At 37.5% G+C, this 26,559-nt stretch overlaps 1 protein-coding gene across 7 annotated transcripts in view; it reads right to left on the reverse strand.

Annotated features, from left to right (window-relative positions):
• LOC127520734 (HMG box transcription factor BBX) overlaps window positions 1-15,460 on the reverse strand; it is a 44,161-nt gene extending 28,701 nt beyond the window's left edge. For 3 of the 7 annotated variants that reach the window (XM_051909244.1, XM_051909241.1, XM_051909238.1), the window contains exons 1-2: window positions 13,278-13,624; window positions 8,665-8,746 (exon numbers count right to left, since the gene is read on the reverse strand). The gene's annotated coding sequence lies outside the window, so the exon portion shown is untranslated. Of the gene's footprint in view, window positions 1-8,664; window positions 8,747-13,277; window positions 13,627-15,192 lie in introns of those variants that run through there. The other 4 variants (XM_051909239.1, XM_051909245.1, XM_051909242.1 and 1 more) reach the window with 4 other exon arrangements.
• Between the last annotated feature and the right edge of the window lie 11,099 nt (window positions 15,461-26,559).

A 26,559-nucleotide genomic window follows, 5' to 3' on the forward strand; every position in this document is an offset into this window, starting at 1 on the left:
CAAGAAAAAAACAGGCATGCTGTCGAGTGCAGTGCGGCGCAGTGTTCGCTGATGGAGAGCGGACACAGGGTTCCCTGTCTATCTCAGCACTGTTCTTCTGCATCTGCAGCACCGGTGCAGCTCTACTGTACATGTGACCTTCACATACACTAACTCTCTCCTCTCCAATAGGACCAAAGCACACATATCGCACACGTTCGCCGCATGCACGCAAACAGGAAGGGGAACACACACACACACACACCCAGTCACATCACCATGAAACTTTACATACCAGCTCACTTCTAGCTAGACTGTTTCCTAACTCATGTGCCTCAATTATCATGTGTTACATTAACTGCACACAGGATCCAGAATGGATCTGAAATTGGGAGTACAATGTTTCTAGACACTGCATTAGCAGCAGAAATCTTCTGGAAGGTTGTCCATAGCTTGTGTCTGCTGCCCTCTTGCTGTTAATTCAGTTACAGGACTGAACAAATGCTGATGCTAGACGAGGTCTTGCACGTTCATTCAACAATGTTAATGTGAGAACTCAAAAAATAGCAGGTTATTAGTGGATGTAAATGTCATTTAGCCCAGATGTTTTCATGCTTTTTCATGCCAAGGACAAGAAGTATTTTAAAGGCAGCTATATATTTCCATGTAAAAAGACCCATTTATGCTGTTTGTGGAAAAATAGTATCACTGATCCTAACTATATGTTAGAATATATGTTGGTAAATTAAATCCAAAAATTGGATTCTGTATTGTACTAAAAACAATGTGATTAATCTGAAAAACTCCACAGAAAGATCTCTCCCAAATAATGCTGCAAACTATACAGGGAACCCTCTCATTTGGCACAATATAATATTAGAGGTTACAATTAACAACAGAGGTGTTATATTCAGCTGCTATTTATTTGCAGATATAATAATTACACTCAAATAAAAACTGAAATGTTTGTATAAAACTTGCACATAATGTAGTTTTCGTAAACACTTGTCTGTCATCATGGCAAATTCAAACATATCATTAACAGTAAATAAGCTCCTCTCTAGTGTTTTTTTATTTATTTATTTTTTTTTATAGCCAACTAATGAACTGTGAACATAGGAAAACATTCCTGACGTTATGTGACATTGTTCACAAGCTGTTTTATTGACGTCTTTCTGCGAAACACAGATCAAGTGATTACATGAGACATGATACATTCCAGTAAGTTGTACTGTATCTTTCAACATGATGTTCATGCATGTTTTTCGAGATACAACTTGTATTAATGTGGAAGAAAAGACTCATGCTGCCGCTTGAACTGAGGTGCAACAGCGACCTGTCACGTCACATTTAAACGGTCAAAATGCCATTTATTATTTGAAATTTAAGATAAAATGGACAGAACTTGAAAACTGACACTTTATTTCTTATCAGAAGTAACAAAGAACAAAGCTCTTTGTGATTATTGGATGGGAGGCGCTACAAATAATGTTAGATTTAAAACAATAAATAAAACGCAGACCTGGCAACCCTGGCTTGAACTACAGGTGATTCATAGGGGCAAATAGAGCCTGCTTTAATGTCGCTATTTTTTAACTGTTAATGCGTTATTGTCGTGTTAACTAAATTCAACACAAGAGAGATTTTCTTCAAAAACAGTATGAGGAAAGATACGTTCGACGCGTGCGCACAATCTAGTGGATTTTTTTTCCCCAAGCACTCAAGTCACTCGCACATGTGCTGTTGTATGCGGACCGTCTGTGCGTTCTCAAAAATAGGGCTGGGTGTGCGGACGTCCGCGGACCCTCCTGATGACGAAAATTATGTCATGCGGACGGCCGAAGTGTACTTTGGGCTTAAAGCATTTATAAATCTCAGTTAATGTCAGGGACGTAAATCACGGGGGGCTCGGAGGGATCGGGACCCCCCCATCTGAGTGCTGTCCCCCCCAAAAAATATAATTAAAAACCAATTTAAGTATTGTAAATAAATGATATATACTTAAAATAATTGTGTAAGTAGTAAAACAATACAAACACAATTGGGCGTTTTAAGTTTAGAAACATTTTGAGTCACCCCTCCCTTGCCCAACAGTGGTTTGGTCCACCGTGCACGTCACCTTCACGCACACAAGACCGGTCGCGGGAGAGAACAGTTCTTCAGACAGTAGTTGAGGAACTCCAGTAAGTAGGGTGTCAAGGCTATTTTATTCAAAAACATCAGATGAAGTGATTATTTTCTCTTTAATACAGAAGATGCTGAGTAACTAGTCTTAACAAAAAAAATGATGATAACTGATGTATTTTTTCCGTGAGTCCGCTATGTTAGCGATTATAATGTTACCTAGCTTGTTTGGTAGGTTGTTAACGATAGCTTGTTGGATACTAAGTCACCCACACCAACTACAACTAACATTGTGATAAGAATATGTGTGAACTGTAATAAGGCTAATAGATTTACTGTTGTGTGTTGGGTTTTGCTCAATATGTATTCATCGTATTTTGGTGACTTGGCTGTAAACAACTTCAAAAATATTGCAATAAATAAATGGTTGTGAAGAAGAATATTTTGGTCAATTTAGTCAGTTTTTTCATTGAACCAAAGAGAAACATTGAGCATAATGGCACAGTCTCTATGCTACAATAATAATAGTAGTAAGGTTTTCTTCTGTGTAACGTTACATACATCCTTATAAGTAAAATTTTGGCTTTATTATTTGTGTACCCTTCAAAAATTGCTCTTGAGAAATTAAAGAGCAGTTTTTGGTTAATGTTAATTTCAACATGTATTAACTAATGTTAATAAAAATTAAATACTGTAACAAATGCATTGCTCATTGAGTCATTGTTAGTTAATGGTTTAACTAATGTTAACTAATGGGACCTTATTTTAAAAAATGTTACCAAAATATTTCACAAAACTATGCAGATTTGTCACTTTGTTGCTATGACTATAACTATGACTGTCACCAGAGTAAAATAACTGCAATTAATCTAATGATTTGTTATGCAGAAAGCAAAACGAAATGAAACGAAAGAAAATAGAAAAATCTGTAAACGTTAGCATATTTAATTGTTTGCTAATAAATTTAGAGTAAATGAATAGTTGACTTAATCATGTACATTTTTTCCACTTCAAAACCATCATTTGCGCAATTTCAAATCCATTTTTTCCTGTGGGCACACAAAAGGAAACATTTTGAGGATGTTAATGTTGTACTTTTCCATACAACGAAAGCATACAGTACTAAGTCGTTCATATGACATTCATCTCTTTTTATGGTCCACAGAAAAGCTTTTGCGGGTTTGGAACAACATGAAGGTGAGTAAATGATGACAGAAGTTTAATTTATGGGAATGCCAATTCTTTTCCTAAAAGGAAAAATTAAGCACTGTAAAGCTTCATAAATCAGATAAAAATTGTACATCGGCCATTTGAATGACACCAATCAAGTCTTGCAGGACAGCAGTTCTCCCGTTATGACCGGTTACTATATGCACTAATGGGTGTTCAGCCTGAGTGGCAATAGCCCCTATTACTGAGTGACGGCTTGATAAAGTGCAATAAAATAGACATAACAGGAGCTTAAAGGCCCACTGAAGAGTGTTGGAACACGCAGCATTATTCAATGTGCTGATGTAATTTCAACTGAAACAGGAAGACAGGGTGATATATCGAACAGCCCCGCCCCTTTTTTTAAATAGCCAATAGCGTTTAGTTTATGTTACAGCTCGGCCAGAGCCAATAGACTCTGTAAAACCTCAGTTTCCTTGTAATCTCTAACCGTTTCTCCTCATAATGTCCTTTATATCGCTTATATACAGCATTCTGTGCAGAATTCAAATAGGTCCGATACCTTTTGTGGTCTGTGCCGACTCATGCATATGATCCGCTCTGTGCTCTTGTGTCTCTGGGGCAGAGCAGACTGTGCTGCTCGCGATAATGTGAAACTAACGCGAAAACGGACTTCATTCACGTCAATGGAAAGCATATTTACACTGTCTGAATAGTTCCCTATTCTCTATATAGTGCACTATGTGCCATTCACCATGTAGAAACTAGTAAATGTGTGAATAAATGACCGATTTCAGCCGAGGCTTCAGCGTCTGTAAGAGTGTAGGAGGAGGTGGGACTTCAGATTCTAGAGAGCATTTGATTGGACCGAAGATTTGACGAGAAACTGAAGTGTGATGTGATGTCATGAAAATCCATGATCCATTTTAGCGGAAATGAGAGACTGTAAGTTTTGAATGCTTCTATCTCCTAAATGAGAATTTTGTCATTGTTTTGGAACACACCAGCTTATTCATAACCTTAAGGCTAACATATTCATACTAAAAGCTAAAAAACTTAAATTGTGATTTCAGGGGGACTTTAAATTATCAAATGAGAATAAAAAGCATGTTGAAAAAAAAAAAAAAAAAAATGAATTCACATGGGACGACTGTCATCACAAACATCTTCTAAAATATATGGATAATACTGTGATTCATGGTTATGTGAATGTAAATATACATTAAAATTAATATTAAAAGAATGTTCTAGTAGCAAGCTGTTGATTAGAGTAAACCAATTCTATGATTAACTGTGTTTCTGCCTCTATGGTGTAAATAACATTACTGTCAAAAGAAATATGAGTGAAAAGTGAATGCTTTGTTTACAGTTCAGGCAACATGATGAAATAAAATTGGAAATCTTGAAAGAGACATTACAATATAAGTTTTTACCCTTCCTGCTAGGGCTGCACGATATATCGTTTTAGCATCGAAATCGCTATGTACACATCCGTGATAGTCACATCGCAGGATGTGCGATATCTAGTATAGGGTTTGTTAATCCATATGGACCAGACACCACGGTTCACATGATTCTCTTATTAATTGCAAAGTTTAACCATCATTCAATGAAAGTTTATCATTTGAACATGTTTTAGTTCCTGTCAGTTTAAACATTCAAGAAATTTTAAAGCATTTGAGCGCACAAAGACGCGAAAGAGAACTCAATTCTGAACTTGCTGCTGTTTTCTGTGCGCATACACAGAGCCTGCAGATGCACGTAAACACAGAATGCCGTTCTCTTCCACATCTATTTGTGCCTGAAAGGACACATATATGACAAAAAATTGTCAAAATGCACGTAAAAGATCGACTATCCTCATAAACACAATTGATTATGGCTTAGGTGATTGAAACAATTGAGAAAGAAAACCGGATGTGTAACAGTATTTTAGAGCTGCGCCGCGCATTCAGTCTTAAAGTTACAGATGCCCCTGCTGCTTTCTGTGTCGTTAATGTTAATCAATCAACAAAAGACAAAAAGAAAAATCACTTAACACAGATTAATTATGTTTAATTTATACAGTGAGAATATGCAGTGTTATTTTACATTTGTTTATTCAATTTCTGTAACAGAATACTGTTAGACTTACCTGAAAAATATAAAGCACTATTTATTTCATTTGTATCTTTGTTCTATTATATCTGTGCTTGTAATTTGTTCATTATTTTCTATGTGTACCCACTCACCTAAAAAAACACCCCAATCATCCTATTTTTTTTATATCGCAATATATTGCAGAAAAACAAAATATCACAATGTCAGTTTTTTCCAATATCGTGCAGCCCTACTTCCCGCATGTGTTTTATGTTTGCATGGATTCTCTGACATTCCTGTCTTATATGCTCTCATGTACTTGCCATGCAAGGACTTCTTACAAAAACTAATTTTATCTAAATTTCTCAAATTTGAATGAAACAAGAGTTTGATTCATTTTGAACCTTCACTGAATCAAGAAAGGGATACAGGACTTGCAACAACAGGTTTGCAGTTAAAAAAGTTATTCTTCCAAGAAACCTGTATATATTTAAAGCTATCGATTCTATTCTATATCTTTTAGCCATCAAAGATTAAACAAATGGGTATATTTATCTGATTGTATCCCTGGTGCATGACATTAATCATAACTTTAATATGAATGTAGTCTAAACTGCTCTATTTGAACAGCAAACATAACGCTTAATAGGGTAGATACTGACAAACAGGTACGTGTTGTATCACCTTGATACCTTAAAGGATTAGTTCACGTCTGAATTAAAATTTCCTGTTAATTTACTCACCCCCATGTCATCCAAGGTGTTCATGTCTTTCTTTCTTGGGTTGAAAAGAAATTTAAAGGTTTTTGAGGAAAACATTCCAGGATTTTTCTCCATATAGTGGCCTTCAGTGGGATTCACCGGGTTGAAGGTCCAAATTGCAGTTTCAGTGCAGCTTCAAAGGGCTCTACACGATCCCAGCCGAGGAATAGGGGCCTTATCTAGTGAAACGATTGGTCATTTTCTAAAAAAATAAATAAAAATGTGTATACTTTTTAACCACAATTGCTCGTCTTGCACTAGCTCTGCTATCCGCCACACATGACGTAATCACATTTAAAAAGTCACGTGTGACAGCTGAAAGTACAGATCCAGTGTCTACAAAGTGAACGTACAAAGACTAAGCCAAACTCCCTTTTCAAAAAAAGGTAAAACAACAATGTCGGATGATTTTAAAGTTGGAGGAGAAAATGTTCGCCCTACTGCAGTACTTCCACCTACTTCACACGTCACCTTTCAAACATGATTACGTCATGGATCGCAGAGCAGTGCAAGACAAGCATTTGTGGTTAAAAAGTATATCCATTTTTTTTTATTTTTTTTTTAGAAAATGACCGATCGTTTCGCTAGACAAGACCCTTATTCCTCAGCTGGGATCGTATAGAGCCCTTTGAAGCTGCACTGAAACTGCAATTTGGAACTTCCACCCGTTGTACCCCACTGAAGTCCACTATATGGAGAAAAATCCTGGAATGTTTTCCTCAAAAACCTTAATTTCTTTTCGACTGAAGAAAGAAAGACATAAACATCTTGGATGACATGGTGGTAAGTAAATTATCAGGAAAGTGAAGTGAACTAATCCTTTAATACCTTAACGAAGTTGTGGCACCTTGATACCTTAATGTTGTCTAAAAGACTGTAATGTAAAATCATTTTAACTTCTAAAGATATACCTTGACGATCAATAAAAAGGTCAAAATGTAAAGATTTTCAGACAGGATAGTGGGACTTTTAAACTGCAGAGGTGTGGCAAAGTTCCTGATCTGTCAAAATGCAGTTATATAGACCAAAAATGTGGCTTTAAGTCTCAAGTATATTCAAGGATGCTTTACATAAAACAATATTCTAATATTTTGGGGCTCGTACCATAATGGTAGTTGAACAAACTCAGGGTTTAAGGATTAGTTTCAGGTTGACAAAACCAAACCAATCCAATCATGCTTTGTTGGTACCATGACGCTGATCATCAACTTTCTCTGTCAACTCAGGCTTTGATCCTGAGTTTATGAATAACTATGGAGCATGTGCACATGAAAGTGTGACATCAGTAGCGAACAGCCAATCACATTCACTTCTCTCTTCCACAGAATATTACGAGATTGAAAAATATTAAGAATTTAAACGAATTTACATAGCAAGAAGAAAAGAGATGTCTATGAAAGAGGACAATTAAAAGAAAACATCTTGCTATATCAGTGTTGTGAAGTTTATCCAGTTGATGATATATTCACATGTACTCATTTTTAAAGTTAAGTGATTCTAAAGCTTATTTATATTACATACTATCTTTATATATTTATATACATTTAAACTAAGTACTTAATAATTTACCAACTAAAATTGTACATGTGTAATGGATTAAGGGTATAATATTATTACCTAAATAATATCTAAATCATACAAAATTATTTTAAAAAATGACCATGATACTTACCAGCAGAAATAATGAAATCAAACTTTAATGATGCACTTTTGATGAATAGAATGCAAAGCTACAGTTTGATGATACTGTGTAAGTGGAAAGGTTAAAAAAACAACAGCAGTTTTGGTATTCATATGTAAATATCAACAGTGAACTTGGATTTGCATTATCAAACTATTAACTAGAAGAAAACAAAACCTTGAATAGCACAATCATACAAACTTCAATTGCTCTTTAACCCTCCTTGTGTCGTGTCCTAAGAAACTGCGTTCACCTGTTATCCTTAGGTTAAATTTGACCAACATCGAAAACCATTAAAAATTCATTAATTCTTAATTAGGGTTCAACGGATCTGAAGAAACATTAATTAAAGGAAATCGCTTTTGCTGGTCTTAAAGTACATGATGATGAATATTGTTATATACTTGTTAAATCTTAGAAAATTGATGAGTATCACAATTTGATCAATAACTTTTCCTTAAATTCATTCACTTTTGGCATTTCATAATATCTCACATTTGAAAACAATTTCTGTATTACCTTTTAAAATAAAAAAAATGAATGACTTGCTATGGATTTTATAATATGCCGTTATATGATTATCAAAAGTACAATTTGTTATTAATGCAGTCAATCAGGAAAGTAGACCATGTTTGAACAGACTGGCTCTTTGCATGATAAAAGGTTGAAGAATGAATATGTGTTTTATCTCGGATTGAGCACAACCCAATAAGCAGGTGATTATGTACAGACACGAGCTTAAAATCTGTGATGTAATGAGTGTTTGATCCGTGATGTTAAGGCATCAGATCCCAATTAGACTGAGAATTTAAGAGATATAACAACTGATGAAAGGGAAAAACACATGGCATGAAGTGAAGGTGTACTTACAGAGCCACAGAATATGGAAATACGGTATTTGAAAGATGAGGATGGATCTGTCAGTCAGGCTGTATCATGCGATGAAGATGACCTACAAAGTAAAACAAAAAAAAAACACACTGTGCCCTCAGTACAGGAATAAAACGTTGAAAGCAAAGCCAAATGCACCAAATAACGCTGTCCCAAGTCCGACCTCATCGGTCAACGACATTTTAACTGTGTTGCGGATTTGATTAGTTAGAGGCATACGTGCACCGCTTCAGCTTCAAACTACGGTGGCATCTTTGGTGTTATTGATGGAAGTATAAAGTTATGACACTGCTCACAGTATACATTGAATTAATTAAATCCACTTCAATTATGGCAAGCTGCAGTAACATTTACTCCCTAACTAGTATATATTTACTAATACTTATTTTTTTTTTTTTTATGTTACTAATACAAAAGTGTCATTCACAATGACAGTGATTTTCAGCAAGTGAACAGGCATTGATTTTCAGATTACTACTAAATAGTCCAATAGTGACTAGTATCTCTTTCAATTTAATCTTTTATATTATTAATTTGATACTAGTACTCATTCATTAGACATTTGTTCTTATTCCAACAGTGACTAGTCTCTATAATTTAGTCACTTGTACGTATTCAACAGATGCTAGTACTATCCAGTAGTGACAAGCAAATGTAAGTAATAAACAACATAATGAATCATTCAAACTCGAATAAGTACAATTACTGAAAAATATACTAGTCGGAAATGAATATCTGATATCTGAACCACAGATTTCCATAAAATTCTATTCAATTGCAACTGAAAAGACACTAGACACTAGTACTTATTGGAATTAGCGAGGCAGCAATGTATCGGCCAATAATCGGTATCAGCCAATATGGATGAATTGAATTACCCGTAGTTGAAGACAGGGTTGCCAGGTCCATGGTTTTTCTCTACACCAAACATTTTTTGTAGCTCGCCTTCCACCCAATAATCGCAAAGAGCTTTCAAATTCTGTCCATTTTATCAGAAAATTCAAACAATAAATAGCATTTTGACACTCATAATGTGACATGACAGATCGTTGTGGCATCTTAGTTCAAGCGGCAGCATGAGACTTTTTTCCCACTTTAATATAGCTCGAAAAAGCATGCACGAACATCAAAAGGTATGTTGAAAGGTACAGTACAACTTACCGACTTAAATGTATCATGTCTCATGTAATCGCTCAATCAGTGTTTAAACTGCGGAAAGACTTAGCTTGTGAATATGCCACTTAACGTTGCATTTACCTCAGGAAAGTTATCCAATATTCACGGTTTGTTCAAAACACTAGAGAGTGTAACTTATTTACTGTTAATTATACAAGTATGTTTGAATAAATCTGTCATGAAGACAGACAAGTGTTTGTGAAAACTCACTTTTTGTTCTTAAGAAAATCTAACTATCAGTATTGGTAGACATCATTTTGAATAATCAGCTATCGGTATCAATTGAGAAATTTACTATCGGTGCATCTCTAATTGGAATTAGTACTAGTATCTAATGAATAAACCACGTTAATACTAGCAACTTTGTTGTTGCATTTCATGAGTCGCTGCACTTGTTGGTTGCTAGTAGCCGTTCTTAGTTCAGGTTGACCTAGTCTCGCGTAGCCAGACCTTCAGACTGACGGCAGAAGGTCTGGACTCTATCGCAGCTTTCATTGGCCAAGGACCACCCAAGAAAACGTTTGACTGACATGTAACACAACCAATCACAGTTCGTTTTGTTCCGCATCATGTTTAAAGGCGTAAAAATGTAAAGTCGATGTCCCTACAATAACAGACTGGCATACATCTAATAAATTATTCATTCAAGAACTTTGTGTAAGTTTACTGCAACAATGGAGCCGCGAAGTTGACATACTTTCGAAAATCCAGCATTTAGTTGATCCTGGTAAGCACTCATTTTCACAGTTGTAAACACGACAGCGTTCTTCTTCCACAAGGGAGTTTGGCGTCACAGCATTTGTTTCCAGGCGGACCATTAAAGAACGCGACACACACGTCTCCTCGACATCCTGTAGAATTCAACCAACCAGATGACGACTTTGAAAATCCTGAAGTGTTTCCAGTTAAGTGTGCCATATGCATCAGACGTTCAGCAAAAGGTCCATGGGCGGGCTGTCTGAGGCTGAGACTACGGTTGACCTAACATGATAATGAAAGTCACTACCGCTAAAATGTTCAATGTCATTTTGTGCATCAACATGTGCAAGTGTGGCCATCTATCTGTGCCAAGACCACAAACGCAAGGCTATTTGGATCCACACACAATTAATTGTCATGCATTGTTTACATTACATTTTACATAGTCACTGCATGAAGTCAAATTACATTTACATTAAGTTAAAGTCGGCATGAAATGAAAATTCACCCTATTTTTTGAATGCATGTCACTGATCTTATAGTGAACAATTTATCGGATGCATACGTTTCATTTTCAAAAAGTCTGACCTCGTAATGTTTAATCAAAACACCATAACTGGATTTTCTGGTGAAAATGACAGACTTCTCTCTGGTGACATATGCCAGACTGCTCCAATCATTTAGCCCGCTTAAACTCTTGCAAGCTCACGTTGATCTGCCTCCACTTTTAAGTTTAACATTCACATCTCAAAATCCAATCAACAACTGATGGATTGAACCAAGTTCCCATCTAACATTTTATCTTTTTCAATGATTCGTTACACTTGGAAATCCTTAACTCCCTTTCATTGCTAAGCATCCTCACAAATAGTTGTGAATGGTCATTCATACTTAGAGCAATTAAATTGCTGGACATTACTGACTTGCTGCAGCCTACTGCTGATGTCGCGTCGCTGCACGTTTGCTTTTCAACTTTTTGCATTGCCAACAGTCATAATCACTCATGTCGAATGAACAACTTCCTGCTGCTTTTCCACTGCATATAACTGTCAGTGTGAACACCTTTATCGCCATATGCATTTACATCTAATGAACAGTTACTAGTGAATGTAAACAATAGGGCTTTTCACAATGTGCTTAACCCCGGGTTTTCGTCATTCTAAACCTTGCTTTTAACCCGGAGTAATGGTACGTTTCACACTTGTAATTTAGAAGCAGGATTAGCACCGCTTTTTACCCAGGGACAGGGTTATAAAACTCTGCTCTGAGCAGGGTTAGCATGGCTTTTGCAGTGTTAACCCCATTATGGTGCCAAACTTGCTCAGTGTGAAACAATGCGCTGTTAGAATGTTATGGCTAGATGCTTAGCATAAGACAACCAAATGCGTGCCTCATATTCACGTGCTTTGGAAAGTCACGGAAACACTGTATGATACAGTATAGCGTTTGAAGGGAAAAATGTCAAATGGTGACAGAAAATGCGACAATTGGAGTGAAGAATAGAACACTTCATTCTTACCTTTATAGTCCAAAAAGTCCATTCAGGATAACTTTAATAATACAGGGCAATATACAACATGAGGATACGGAATGCTAGAGCATTTATGTAAACATTTTGCATACAGCATTCATCCAAAGAGTGACAGTGACACCAAAAATGTGGAATTAAGGATGTTAACCTGTTAAGCTAAGGGTTTAAGAATGTACAGTGTGGAACCCCGGGTAAATTATGAACAATATGAAACATGAATTAAGATAACCCAGGATTTCGTTTACCCTGGGGTTTAGACTGACCCAGGGTTAACTATTTCAAGTGTGAAAAGCCCCAATAAGACCTAGTAACGTTTCAAAAGATACAAGTTGTAACAAACCAATGTTTAAAAGGCTTGCCATACTACGGCTCGTTCACGTAGGTCTTATTAAAGCAAATCCGACACAGTTTTGTCGAGTGGATGGACGATATATACAGTATTGCAGCGTTTCGTTTTCAGGTACAGCCGGAGAGCGGTGCTCTCTGTGTGTGTCTCCTTGCACAACTATCGAACACCGAATCAAGAACTCCACAAAGCACCATGTCGACGATATCCTCTGATTATTTAAGCCATCGTGCTCATTTCATAACTCATTTGACCCCTTATTTGAACTGTGCTCGGTTTGCATCTCGGTGCAAAATGTCGATCTGGGCTCTGACAAGACAGACAGCCGAGAGTCCATCTTGCTTTGGGGAAGATGAAGTATAAATCTCACTCCTGTCAAACTCCGCCAGGGCATTTTCAGAGAGAGATACCCCTCCACAAGCTTTCATTACTTAAACTAGGGGTTTTCAGGGCAGACTTTTCAGATGAGACGGTTTTGTGCTCGGGTTTCTCGCTCCGTTCAGTCAGATAGAATAAAAGTAGCTGGCTAGCCTGCTAGCCCCTGTGATGCGAGATTGCTCTAGCTCGCCTGAACGTGTCATTAGCAGACCCATATGCAATAATCGCACAGTCGGTCGTACATGTTAAAATCGTCGTGAATTTCACAGAAACCCTGATGTTCGGTGAGAGCAGGTGTCAAACACGCCTAACACCAAAGTTGTTTATGCCGAAGCACAACAAACTGGCACGTATTTCGCACTGTCTAAGCGAGAGCTCCCGATCAATCGGAACTCGGGGCTTTTCGCAAACAAAATATGTCCAAGTTTTCAGTCATCGCGGCATATGTGAAAGCAAACTTACCCCTGAAATCCAGTCGAAACGCCAGGGCCTTCTCATTCCAGCCTCAAACTTATTGACACATCAGAACAGTTATGCACTGGCCGTCCGTACAGTAGCCCCACAGACACTTATATTATTTTTACCGGATGCTTGGAATGGAGCGACACCTCAGCGTGAAGTCGACAAAACTACATCACAATCGCGCCGATCACTCCGAAAACGAGTAACGGTGGGGACCGAATGCCACTTGGTATCGGTACTTTCGTTTCAGGCGAACAATTTTCTCAGTTTGTTTTCTCTCGCAGCCCTCCTCCCCCTCCGTGCGTTCAAGTGTTCCCACTGACTGCTCTGTTATGAAGCCCGTGTGCACAGTGTGTGGATGTTCACAGCGCTGGACTCACTGGCCTACCGTGTCACATCATCATCATCATTTAGTCAGTCGGTGTCCTGTTAGAAAATACAGTCTAATTTGATACCTGTGTTTTATATCTGGGTTCTAGCTGGTTGACCAAATATCAGCTTTACTACCTTATGAGGAGCTGGTAGGTGGTTTGCTGCTGGTCCAAAATAGTTTTCAAGCTTTGACTAGCTGGTCAAAGCTTACAAACTATCTTGACCAGCCAAAAACAAACTAACATACCAAAACACATCTAGTTAGTTTGTGAACAGTGTGTAGCTGTTCTGAACTAGCTGGACTATATCATCATCATAATTAGCTGGTTGACCAGTCTCAAGGTTCCATAAAGCAGCTTGACCACCTCACATGACTAGTCAGTAACGTTAGCTGGTTTGTTGCTGGTCTCCCAGCTTTTTTAGTATCTTAGACCAGCTACCAACCAGCTACCACGCTCCAAAACACATCTAGTTTGTTTGTGTAGTGTGTGGCTGTTCTGGACTTACTTGAATAATATCATCATTATAATAATTACTTGGTTGACCAGTTACCATGTTCTGAAAACTAGCTTCACCGCCTCATATGACCAGCTGGTAGCTGGTTTGTTGCTGGTCTACTAGCTTAATGACCATCTTAGACCAGCTAGAAATGAGCAACCATGTTGCAAAAACATGGCTGACCAGCCTAAGCTGGTATTAATGACTTATAACTTGTTTGTTGATGGTCTAAGATGGACCACCATCTAGAAACCAGTACCATGCTTCAAACACATTCTAGTTCATTTGTGCACTTGACTACCTATATCATATCATATTTTTTGGCCAGTAATGGTTGACAAAAACCAGCTTGACCAGCAGGTAGCGGTTTATTTATTTTTGCTGGTTCAAGCGCTTAATGACAATCTTCAAACACATTCTAGTTCATTTGTGCACTTGGCTACCCATATCATATATCATTTTTATTTTATTTTTTTTGGCCGAGAAGTGTTGATCAGTCACTGTGTTCCAAAAACCAGCTTGACCAGCAGGTAGCTGTTTATTTAATTTTGCTGGTTCAAGCACTTAATGACAATCTTAGACCAGCTATAATGTTGCAAAAACCTACTTGGAAAAACCATAAGCTGGCATGACCTACTGATCACTGGTTTGTTGCTGGTCTAAGATGGTCCACCGGTTTAATGACCCTCTTAGACCAGTTATAATGTTTCAAAAACATGCTTGACCACCTTAAGCTGGTATGACTGGTATGATAGCTGGTTTGTTGCTGGTGGACCATTTTAGACCAGCTTGTTACAAAACACACTTATCATTTTAAACTGGATTTCCCAGCAGGTTTTAGAGTCAAACCATTCTGCCTAAACTTCCGTGCTGCATTTAAGTTGACTCGCTGCACCTACTTCTAGAGGATGACACGACCATACTGGGAATGCTTTTCTGATTCAGATCCACTATCTCTAGAGCTTCCTGGATGTTGTATATTAGTGTCAGATCGGCGTTGCGCTGGTAAAATAAAGTCTAATAGTGTCTGTGCGTCGCCACTTACCTGCAACAGGCCACCAAAGTGACTTAACAGCTCCGTTGTCCACCTCTCGCACCCCTTCGATGGTGTCTTTCTCTGTTCACTTTTTTTTTTTTTTTTTTTTTTGCAACATACAGTCTACTGTACATGCACTGAGTGAAAATATAGTTTTCATGTAAGGACAGTTATGATTGGCCGCACGCTTGAGTGACAGCCCGAGACAGCCACTCAGAGTGCACGAAACATTTCGGCACGGTTCCGAGATAGAGAGATTAAAACCACATCTTCATAATGTCCTAGACATTCACATAACCCACAAAACACACAACAGTTACAGAAGAAGTGTGCACTATCATTCATTAGATCAACAGGAGGTGTGAATTTATCGATATAGAGACGCCATCGAGAAAAGAGAGCGAGTGACATACGCTTCAGAGCAATCCCAACACACACGAAACAGTCCCCGAGTGCAAACACACATTAGTGAACAACACTGATGTGTTTGCCCCGTATTTACTCATTGCATACGACTATTGAAAGCTCATTGTGGTTAAAAGACGATAAGCCATGCGTGTGTTCCTTCGTGTCACAGCCTCGTTCTCTCACATACTGGTCCACCGTTTTCCTGTCTCGTTGCCCTCTTTATTAGAGTTTTTCATGAGATGGCTCTACGTGCTAACACGAGAGTGGACATCGCATTAGCACCTTTACATATCACTTTGGTCACATACGAGCTGTAACAAAACAAGCTATTTATGTTCATGACTATTTATGACGTTGATATTGATGAATGATGAGGAGGAGGAAGAGGAAGAGGGGGGTCAACAGAATCGTACCTGAGCGACGCGATTTTTTTTTTTTTTATAACTGTTAAGTTCATACTTTTCTGTCAGTCTTTCGTGAAATACGAAATTCGACTCTATCTCTCCTGAAAACCAAAACAAAACAAAAACAAAAAACAGCATAGGCTATACCAGCCTAAACTGGTTTGCTGGTCTTAGCTTTTCTCCTTGGCTGGTGAAGTTAGTCAGCTTGCTGGCTTTAAATGGGGTTTGAGCACTTTCATACTGGTCTAGCTGGTGTAAATCAGCTTAACCACCTGAGCACCAACTTGGTCAGGCTACCATCTTAGACCAGCAAATCACCTTAGTAACCTTTTTTGTCAGTATATACATGTGTGCACTCCTGCACAATGTCTTTTGTAGATTACCTTTTGTACCTTTAAATTTCCTATAAGATGCATCACTGTTATTTGACAAATTTATTATGTTATTTAGGCTCTTTTAAACTACTGTTTTCATATTATTGCCATTTTCTCTGATGGACTATGACAAGCTATAATGTAATGCTTAGGTGTAGGAGGGTGAGTGATGAATGTGATGATTAATTGACTACTTAAATTTAATGTACCTGAATCACTCTAGTAGTTTGTCACTTATGTGTTTATCATATTTTTATGAGTTATGAAACACAACCACATGAATGTGAAATGTGATATTCCATAAGCAACCATATGCTTATTAATTACCGCTTTTCTTAATGAAAGTGGACTGACTGTAACAAAACTACCACTCAAGCCAAAGGAATCAGCCTCAGTGAGTTAATCTAATGGGCCAATCATTAACCTCCTGGTCAGATAAGTTTGATGAGACATTCTGTTCCCACAAAAGTGAAATCAAATCAGTTGTATTTTGATGTTTAGTGTTAATCACATTAAAACAGTATGTGTTAAAAGTCATTTTGTAAAACTGAGCCGTTGAGAGACTGAAAGAGAGAGAGTGAGTTGAAGAAAATCACATTAATGACTGATCAGATTATTGCTTTCAATAGAAGTGGCTCAGAAATAAATCAAGTTGTTTGCTTTGGTGGTCTTTATTAACCCTTCAGAAGCCCTTTCACAGCCCTGAGAGTGATAATAAGGGCTTGAGTAATTAAAAATGTAATATTATTATTATCATTATTGAATTACTACTGCATCGCTATTGCAAAATGAATTTGTGTATTTCTTTCGTTTAGTCTTGGAAAACCTGGAAATTGTGTGTATTGAATATATACATGTAAAACAGTAAAACATACCCTTGCCTAAATATTACTCATGTAGAGTAAAACTTGTTTTACAAATCAAACTGAATCAGCTATATGAGTTGGTTCTTTCCAATGAATCAGTCAAAGCTCAAAAATCTGAATGATTCATTAATCACTCTGAATCAAAATGTTTTTAAAAATCCTAATGGAAAGGTCATGGAAAACTCGCTTGTCAAAAAGAGTGCAAGTAGCAAGACAGGCTTTCTGTAACATGTATGTTGCATTAATTTTTCATCTATGGGGCCATAAATCATTCATTTTAAACATCATATAAAGCTGCAAGCCTTTGATTGTGTAGTTCAACAGACAAACCTTCTGCACTTTCTCTACAAAATAAACTATATTATAAATAAATAATATAATATATAGAGATCATTAACAGCAATAAACATCATAGAACAAAAATAGCTACTGCCCTTATCTATTGGGGTGGTTCCATCAAATACCTACAATTGAAGTTCATGGCAGGGATCCACACAATCTGTTCACTTTCTGAAACAATAATTTCACGTAGGAATTAATTTTATAAAACCACACCTAAGTTGCTGTTTCTGTATAAAGACAAATCTTCCCGCTGGAAATTGCATAGAGCAGCAAAATGTACTGTAATCACTGAGGCTGGCAGGTGTGATGCCCCTATACATTCAGTTTCTAACATCTCACGTTTTACTCTTTTATCGAGGATTTATAGTATACACTACAGCAATACATATTAAGGATTATTATAGGGGGGATCAAATGTAACCATTTAAAGGCTTTGTTCACCCAAAAATGACAATTCTGCCATTAATTACTCACCCTCATGTTGTTCCAAACCTGTAAGGCTTTTGTTCATCTTTGGAACACAAATGAAGATCTTTTTGATGAAATCTGAGAGCTTTCTGTCCCTCCATAGACATACGTGACAACCACTTTGACACTTCAAAAAGTTCATAAAGAGATCGTAAAACTAATCCATATGAATTGAGGGTTTTAGTCCAAATTTTTAGTTCAAATTTTCTGAAGATACTCGATCGCTTTATATGATGAACATATTTAATTTAGGCTTTTATTCACATATAAACATTGATCAGCGAACATAAAAAAAAGCTCAACCGAACCTGCTACACGTGCGAGAACAAACCTCTTCCTGAAGATCAAACGTGATGCGTAACACACGAGAATGAACCTCATTGGTTCTTGCACACGTCAATCAAACATGCTTGAGCTTCCGTTTACCACAACTGATGTGTGCGTTGATGAATGTTTATATGTGAATAACAGCTTAAATTCAAACTGTTCATCATAAAGTGATCGTGTCTCTTCAGAAAATTTGGACTAAACTGCTCAATTCTTATGGATTCGTTTTTCGATCTCTTTATGAGCTTTTTGAAGCATCAAAGTGGTAGTTGCGTAGCTGTCTATGGAGGGACAGAAAGCTCTCAGATTTCAGCAAAAAGATCTTCATTTGCGTTCTGAAGATGAATGAAAGTCTTACGGGTTTGGAACGACTTGAGGGTGAGTAATTAATGACAGAGTTTTCATTTTTGGGTGAACTATCCCTTTAAAAACTTGCAATTGAAAAACCCACTAATCTGTAGATTATATCAAGTGTGAGGCCAATTTCTTTAAATCAAGTTCTTAATACATATTACATTGATTGTCTGGTGAGCAAATAGTGCTCGATTTGACTTTCCTCAAATTACAACAGTACATTGATTATGAACAATAAAAGTGCATAATAATAATAATAATTCTCATTATGTATTGATCCTGCCATGTCTATCTATTAATTAATTGAATTATTATTCATAATAATACAAAATTAAGTGAAAAAAATTATACAATAAAATAATAATAAAAATAATAATAATGATTCTTATTGTCTATTGATCCTGCAGTGTCTCTCTATTAGGCCTAATTTAATTCCCAGTTTAGGTTAATAAAGGTCAATAAATAGGCCTGTATTTAAAGTTATAAAGTGAGTTGTCAGATTTCAGTTGTCAGATCTCAGACTTTATATTCATACACAAGACAGTATGCTGTGATTTAATAGAAAAAATAGTACCGTCCTACTTTAAAGTAAATTGTCCGGCACAGCACAGGTGGACATCATTGGAGGTTAAATTGACATTTATGTTTATCGTCTTATTAATTTGTATTATTGTTTATTTTAATAATCATATTTTTATTTGCATATCTATTTTGTACTGATAACTTAATAAAAAACCCTTTGATTGTTTCTTGAGAGTTTCAGTTTACCCTAACTTTTCTCTTGACAGGCCTTTTTTTTTTGAATGCTCACACTGTGGCACCGTTCCTCAAGCAGGTTTTAAGGATTCCTTCTTGTGATATTTGACCCAGATAAGGAAATTCAGATAATCCGGTGAATTCTGGAACATCTGTAGATCAATGGCAAAAGGCACAAGAGTTGTCCTGCCCTTTGGCCTCAGAAGATAAGGAGAAGAGAATCCATTCATCTCACGGTAAGGCATGCCTGATGGCCTCAGTATATTTACTTGCTGATGTCTGGTCTCATTACCGAGTCTGATGTATTGTGTACGTTGATATTTGCCACTGGTGTCGTTTCCGCGGTACATTAGCACTCTCTAGTGAGGGTTAAAATAACAGCTTCTGTTTGTTCCGCGGCACCTGCTGCCCTCTGCCGGTCACCTGCTACAGAACAGCATCCTTACAGGTATGTGAAATGATCAAGTGTGTTTTTAAATATGAATTTAATTGTCATAAGCGAAATTGAGATATCATAAGCCAAAAATAATGAAGATAATAAATCATGATAAGAAATGTAAAAAAAAAAATGATAAAGAAAATAATTTATCTAGATTCAGAACAGAAGGTCATATGAGAAAAAGATACATCAAATGAAGGAGTATAAGAACATTTGGTTCATTTAAGAAGCATCAGTGTTACAGGATTCGATTGGAGCTATAGTCAGTCCATGCTTGATTGTGATTGGCTGGCTGGGGATTTCTAGGTTAGTGCTGTAGGGTAGAGCTGTCTCACTGTTGAGAGAGAGACAGGCAGAAAATAGTCAGCATCAGTCCAGTGGAGCTTGAGATGTGCAGTTTGCTTTATTAAACTTCTAGAACTCTTTTTATGCCTCTTATAAGATGCTAGAATGAAAGATTAAGGCGTTTTGGATGATTTTGGAGGAATTATTTTTTTTCGTACTATGAGCTCTGTGGGGCCTCCCTACCATGCGTCCCTCTCATTTAGACTAATCTCTCTCTGGATGGGTCAAGCAGCGGATGGAAAGACACACAGGGGGTTGCGCTGCTTATTAGCATAAAAAGAGGGATTACACGATAATTGTCCCAGCTGTGAAGGCCGTCTAATTTAGCGCTTGGGATGGGAGCTCTGGTCCTCCAGTGTGCGATTGGGTTTATGATGCCATAGTTCTAGTTAATGACTGTAGTGGGTCTTGTATAGATAAACACCATTGCTTACAGCAGGGGGCAGCTGGCATTTATGGCAGGGGAGAAGAGAGGGGAAAGCTAGTGGGCAGAGAGATTTGAAATGGAGATTCTCTGTGTGTGCGTCTCTCTTTCTGCTCCCCTGGCGTCCCGTTTATCTGACACTAACGAGCTTCAGAGCCATTGAAGTAGACACAGTCCCTCTTTACTTACTGGTAGGCCTCCGTCCCTCCAACTAGTGTGAAGATCTGTCAGTTATGAAGCAAGAACATGGTCAGGTATTAGCATGTTGTTGCTTTTCAGTGTTGCCTACAGAAATAATACATAAATATTTCAGCAATAACATGAAATAATGTTTGCAAAATGTTTGCCTGTACACTGCTAGTTTTTTTTTTTTTTTTTTTTTTTTACATTTTGCATACTCTTCCAAAATGAATGAATTAAAGCTATAAAATTCAACAGTTAAATTCAACAGTTAGTTCTAGAATTTAATTGGTTTGAGAGGCATTTTGTCATAGGTAGTGAAAAGTGACTGTGTCAAACTATTGGTTCAGAAACCATAAATGAACCATTCATTCATTCATTCAGGATCAAGACATTTAGCCTACATTTTATGCAGCTGGCAGATGCATTTATACAAAGAAACTTACATTGCATTCAAGGTACACATTTTATATTGAAAGCAAAACAACAGATTGTCTTCATGAGTGAAGGTCTGTTCACACCAAGACAAATACAGAGTGCAACAGCAAATGTGTATTTCAGACCAAATTAACATTTTTTTTTTTTACAGAGAGGGGTTCTAATGTCTTTTCCATCGCACTGCGTCGAAAACTAATCCGCCAATTAGATTCAGTCTTTTGGTCATATTACCAGAGGTGCTGCTTTTACATGAAGCCACGATGCTCACAAACAGACTATTTTGTTAAGCAGACTATTTTGTTGTCGTCAAAGTGTGAATTTGCATGTTCATTCAGCCTGTCTGCCATTTTTTTAATACATTTGTATTAAATCACATGTGACAAATCACATGTGAAAATTCGACCAAATTTTCATGCCGGACATTTGGGTGTGAACATGCCGTGAGTCATTGAATCATTTACTCAAACGATTTGTTAAAAAAAACAGATAAACAAACAAACAAACATAAAGGCATACCGTAGGTACTACATTAGGTAGGTACTACACTAGTAAAGTGTCCATCGAACGCGTGCTTCAGAATCTCACTGGAAGTAGTAGGTCATCGCCTACTTTTTTGTCAATACTAATCGGACATACTTCTCGGCTCACATACTGTTTTTCACCTGCCATATAGTACGGAACTACGCATTTTCAGATGCAGCGTGATTCATCCAGGAATTAAATCATTGAATCAATTAATTTAAATGATTTGTTTAAAACACTGATTCATAGAGTAATGAAACACCACGTGTGTTACTTGAAAGACACTCTCGAACTTTTGTTTATGGCACTAATGTGTTTAAACTTGCTGTTACTACTGTTTATATGAATAAAAGTGAAAAGGGAAAGTGACATGTGGCCCATACTTGGAATTTGTGCTCTGCATTTCACCCACACACACTGGGGAGCTATTGGGGGTTAGGTGCCTTGCTCAAGGGCACCTTAGTTGTGAGGTAATGAGAGTGGAAGAAAGTGCGCTCTTCTCGTTCATTCATTCCCCCACCTACAATTACTGCTGGTACTGAGACTTGAATCTGTGACCTTCGGGTTACAAATCAGATTCTCTAACCATTCGGCCACAACTGCCCTAACAAGATATTATAATTCAAATATAGCTGCAAGCCGCAATTAAGCTGCAAGCATCAGGCCAACTGTAACAATAAGCAATTATAGACATATTAAGGTAATTTTAGGCAAAATGGCTGAAAAATCATATAAACAGTCACTAATAATATGATTTAATGGTTTATGACTTTTTACCAATAGGTGGCGCTGTGACCAAATTGATGTGCTGTGGTCAGTAAGGTGACAATGACAGATACAAAGTTTGGTGTCAATATGACAAAACATTGCAGACATACAGCCTCATTGCAGACAAACACCCTCAGAGTCATTTTGTTATCATATCAACATGCGGTATGCGCAAATGGTTTCGTCTATCGACACGAAATCCAGCATTGCCAGCATGGTCTAAAAAAATGATTCAATTTTGGTGAAAATCTGAGCAATGTCTAGGAGGAGTTAGAAAAAGTAGCTTTTTAAAGAAAATCAAAATGGACAAAATGAATCAAAAGTTATTAGCATTTTTGGAAATGTCATTATAACTTTTGTCCACAAGGTGGCATGGTGTCGAAGACACATACTGAGTTTCGTAATGATACGTCAATGTGTTCATAAATTTTAGCTTTTTACGGCAAAATTCTAAATGGCTGTCTCCCAAAATGGCAGATATGGGAACATTGGGTATCATTTGTGATTTTTAGACAAACCGTTCAGAAGTCATAAGCAAAAAGAGCAATTTTTCATTTCTCCTGACCACATGGTGGCACTGGGCCAAAACAGTGCATTTACCCTCATGTCATGGTTGTCATAATAACACACACCAACACTGCGTCCGAAATCGAATACTTCTCTACTATAGTATGCGAAAAACAGTATGCGAACAGACTAGTATGTTTGAATTCATAGTATTCGAAAAACAGAAGGCGAAAAGTACCCAGATGACTTACTACTTTCGGTGAGATTCTGAAGTATGCATACAATGGACACTTTGCTATCCCATGAGGCCACGGGAGAGGATTTGTGAATGGAGTTGAAGGGAAGTAACTGACGCTGGTAGGTCATGAAAAAAGTAACATGGCGGATGTAGTACGTCCGGACGCATTCGTACTATATACAACATACTTTTTCAACGGTCGTGAAGTAAATTTAAATTCAAATTTAGTACCTACTCAGACATTACGCGATTTCGGATGCAGCTCAAGTTTGTTCAGAAAATGCTAAAGTGTTGCGGAGATATAAGCTGTGTCCGAAATCACGTACTGTCTGAGTAGGTACTACATTTGAATTTAAGTGTATTTTTACTATTGAAAAAGTATGTTGTATATAGTACGAATGTGTGTAGTATGAATGAAATCTGGACATACTACATTCGCCATGTTGTAACTGTCACATGACCTACCAGTCAGTCACGTCCCTTCAACTCCATTCACAAATCCTCTCCCGTGGCCTCATGGGATAGTAAAGTGTCCATCGTATGCGCACTTCAGAATCTTGCCGTAAGTAGTAAGTCATCCTGGTACTTTTCGCCTACTGTTTTTCGAATACTATGAATTCGGACATACTACTCTGTTCGCATACTGATTTTTGCGTACTATATAGTAGAGTATTCGATTTCGGATGCAGCGATAGCCTCAAATTCATTTTGGTGTGCTCTTCTTCAAATTCTTTCGCGCGTAATTCAAGAACGGTTTGACGATCAACTTGAATTCCTTTTTTTTCCGGCATGGTCTGACTCTGAAGATGATCTTGGTTCAATTTTCGTGAAAATCTGAGCAATGGCCTAGGAGGAGTTCAAAAAAGTAGGTTTTTCAGAAAATTCAAAATGGCGGAAAAATATTCAAAATGAGGTCATGCAATCGAATCGTCTTGAGCCAATGGATCAGAGTAAAAAACTTTTTTTTTTTTGTTTCTGGCCCTTACAGTTCAAAAGTTATTAACATAAATGTGAGTGCAACTTTGGACATTCTAGTAAAGAGGGGTTTGCAGTAAAGTTTTTTGTCCAGCAGGTGGCAGTATACTCTATCTTTTACCCTATGCTTGAGGCATTTAAGGAGACGACCAATGTATATGTAAAAGCTGAAATGCTAACTGTAGAGTTTACGCATACATTCAAATGATATAAAACACATTTTCACGTTATATGAACCAGCTCAGACCGTATCTGAACAAAAATAACTCTTGGCTTGAATCTTTAAACAATCCCATTCTAGAACTCACACTCTGTTGCATATGTGGTACATCAGTAACAGATCCTGGTGGCATCAAGGACAGAAGATCAACCCTGTGACATTTAGATCAGATGGACTGACATGACCAGATTTCTCAAATCTCTCTATCTCTCTCTCTGCTTTCCTATAGAGACGGATCGTCTGGCAGACAGTGTGCGGCAGGGAGAGCCTCAGGCCTGATGGAAATGGGGAGATAATGTGTTTAGCATCAGATCTCCTGCAAAGGAAGCACTGCATCACAGCGATTTGATTAGGCCTTTTCCAAACAATCTCATTGATCAGAGTCATTATCTTTACTCAGGTTTATGTTAACCAACAGGAAGCCATTATGTTGGGTCAACAAAATACGTTGAAGAGGACTCAGCACAGTATCATATCCCATTTCTAATGATGATGAATAGTAAGAGAGTAAATGAAAGACGCTGAGGGGGACGACAATTGTGTTGACCTAATGTATGTGTGTGTTCATTGATCAAAAGGTCCTGCTGTACTTAAAGGAACACACTAAGATAATAGATCCTGCTTTAACTCAAAACTGGTGTTTACATGCACAGTCATGTGAGTATGCAGGCATAATACTGCCTTTTTAGCACAGTTATACTTTTGACCAGTAGTGTATGTGATACTTTAACTCATTGAAAGGCTCCTTGAGCAATCCAGACATTCTGATCTTGAGCTGATTTGATTTTGACGTGACAAGAAATAAAGTGCCTCTAGCTGCCCATTTGAGTGATTTGTTTAACGTGACATCTCTTAGTGTTACATTACATCTCATTTTCGCATCCTGATGAAGTCATTGACTATGCAAAACACTAGCGTTGCGTCAAGATATGAGACATTTTTGGATACTATGCCAGGAAGTGGCTTTGCTGAAAACGCCAGTTTTGTTGAGTTGTTTGAGGTAACGTTAAAAGACAGAAATGCAAAACTGGGCACATCTTACTGCTGAATAAATGCTTTTGGCATTTGGCCTCCACTGGCAAACTGATCTCTTTCCTTTCCTCTCACATCAGAGATATGGCATGCTAGTCAGCATAATTTGATTTAGGCTGGGAGCCATTTCCTGTGGAAGTGGACACTGAAAGAGAGAGAGTCTGCACCCAAGTCTTAGTTGACAGAATTGAGCCTGACATTGTCATAGAGCCTCTTCTAGCGCTTGTAAAATGCTTCTCAGGTGTTTTGCCACCCATGCAGAAGTCTACAGCACGTTTAAGCAGCTGAAACATGGTGTAAAATCAATAGAATCGTGCAGTCGCAGTATAGTTTATGACCTTATATATACTATATGTATATATTATACATATATACGAGCTGAGGTGACATGACGGCAGCAGACAAATGGCTAGTCAAGTGGCCGCGCCCTTAATTATGCAGAACTTCAAGGCTTAATGTAATTTAAATGGGTGAGTTATAATAACCTAGATTTAAAAAGAACAAAAACGCCGAACAGAGGAGAGCCTGCTGGTAAAAGAGAGAACGCGACAGAGCTCATAATAAACATGAATCAACATTTGCTTGGCTTCAGGAGTTGAAATGTTGTTAAAGCAACGTGGAGATGGCGTTTTTATCACTCAACAGGTGAGTAAGGTGTTTTATTGAACAGAAATTGCCATATGTAGCCCTCTAACAGAATTCATTGTAAAGCATTCTCTATTGTATACAGGGTCATTTCATTATGGTTGTAGCACTGTGCTGGAATTTATTTTCAAGGAAGTGCCGTATCTATTAACAGATAACGTCTTCAGCTAGTCAGCTAGAGATCCTTTCCTTCTAAAATACTTATATCTCTTAAGCCTAGTGATTGTTTTATGAGCAGTAGGATAATCTCTATCTCTTTTTTTGTTATGAGAAAGAACCATATTCATCCGCCCAGTCACGCAGAGCCAAAGTACAACCAAAACAATGCATGCAGTTTTGAATTT

This window comes from Ctenopharyngodon idella, chromosome 10, assembly GCF_019924925.1.
Source record: "Ctenopharyngodon idella isolate HZGC_01 chromosome 10, HZGC01, whole genome shotgun sequence".
Taxonomy (NCBI): domain Eukaryota; kingdom Metazoa; phylum Chordata; class Actinopteri; order Cypriniformes; family Xenocyprididae; genus Ctenopharyngodon; species Ctenopharyngodon idella.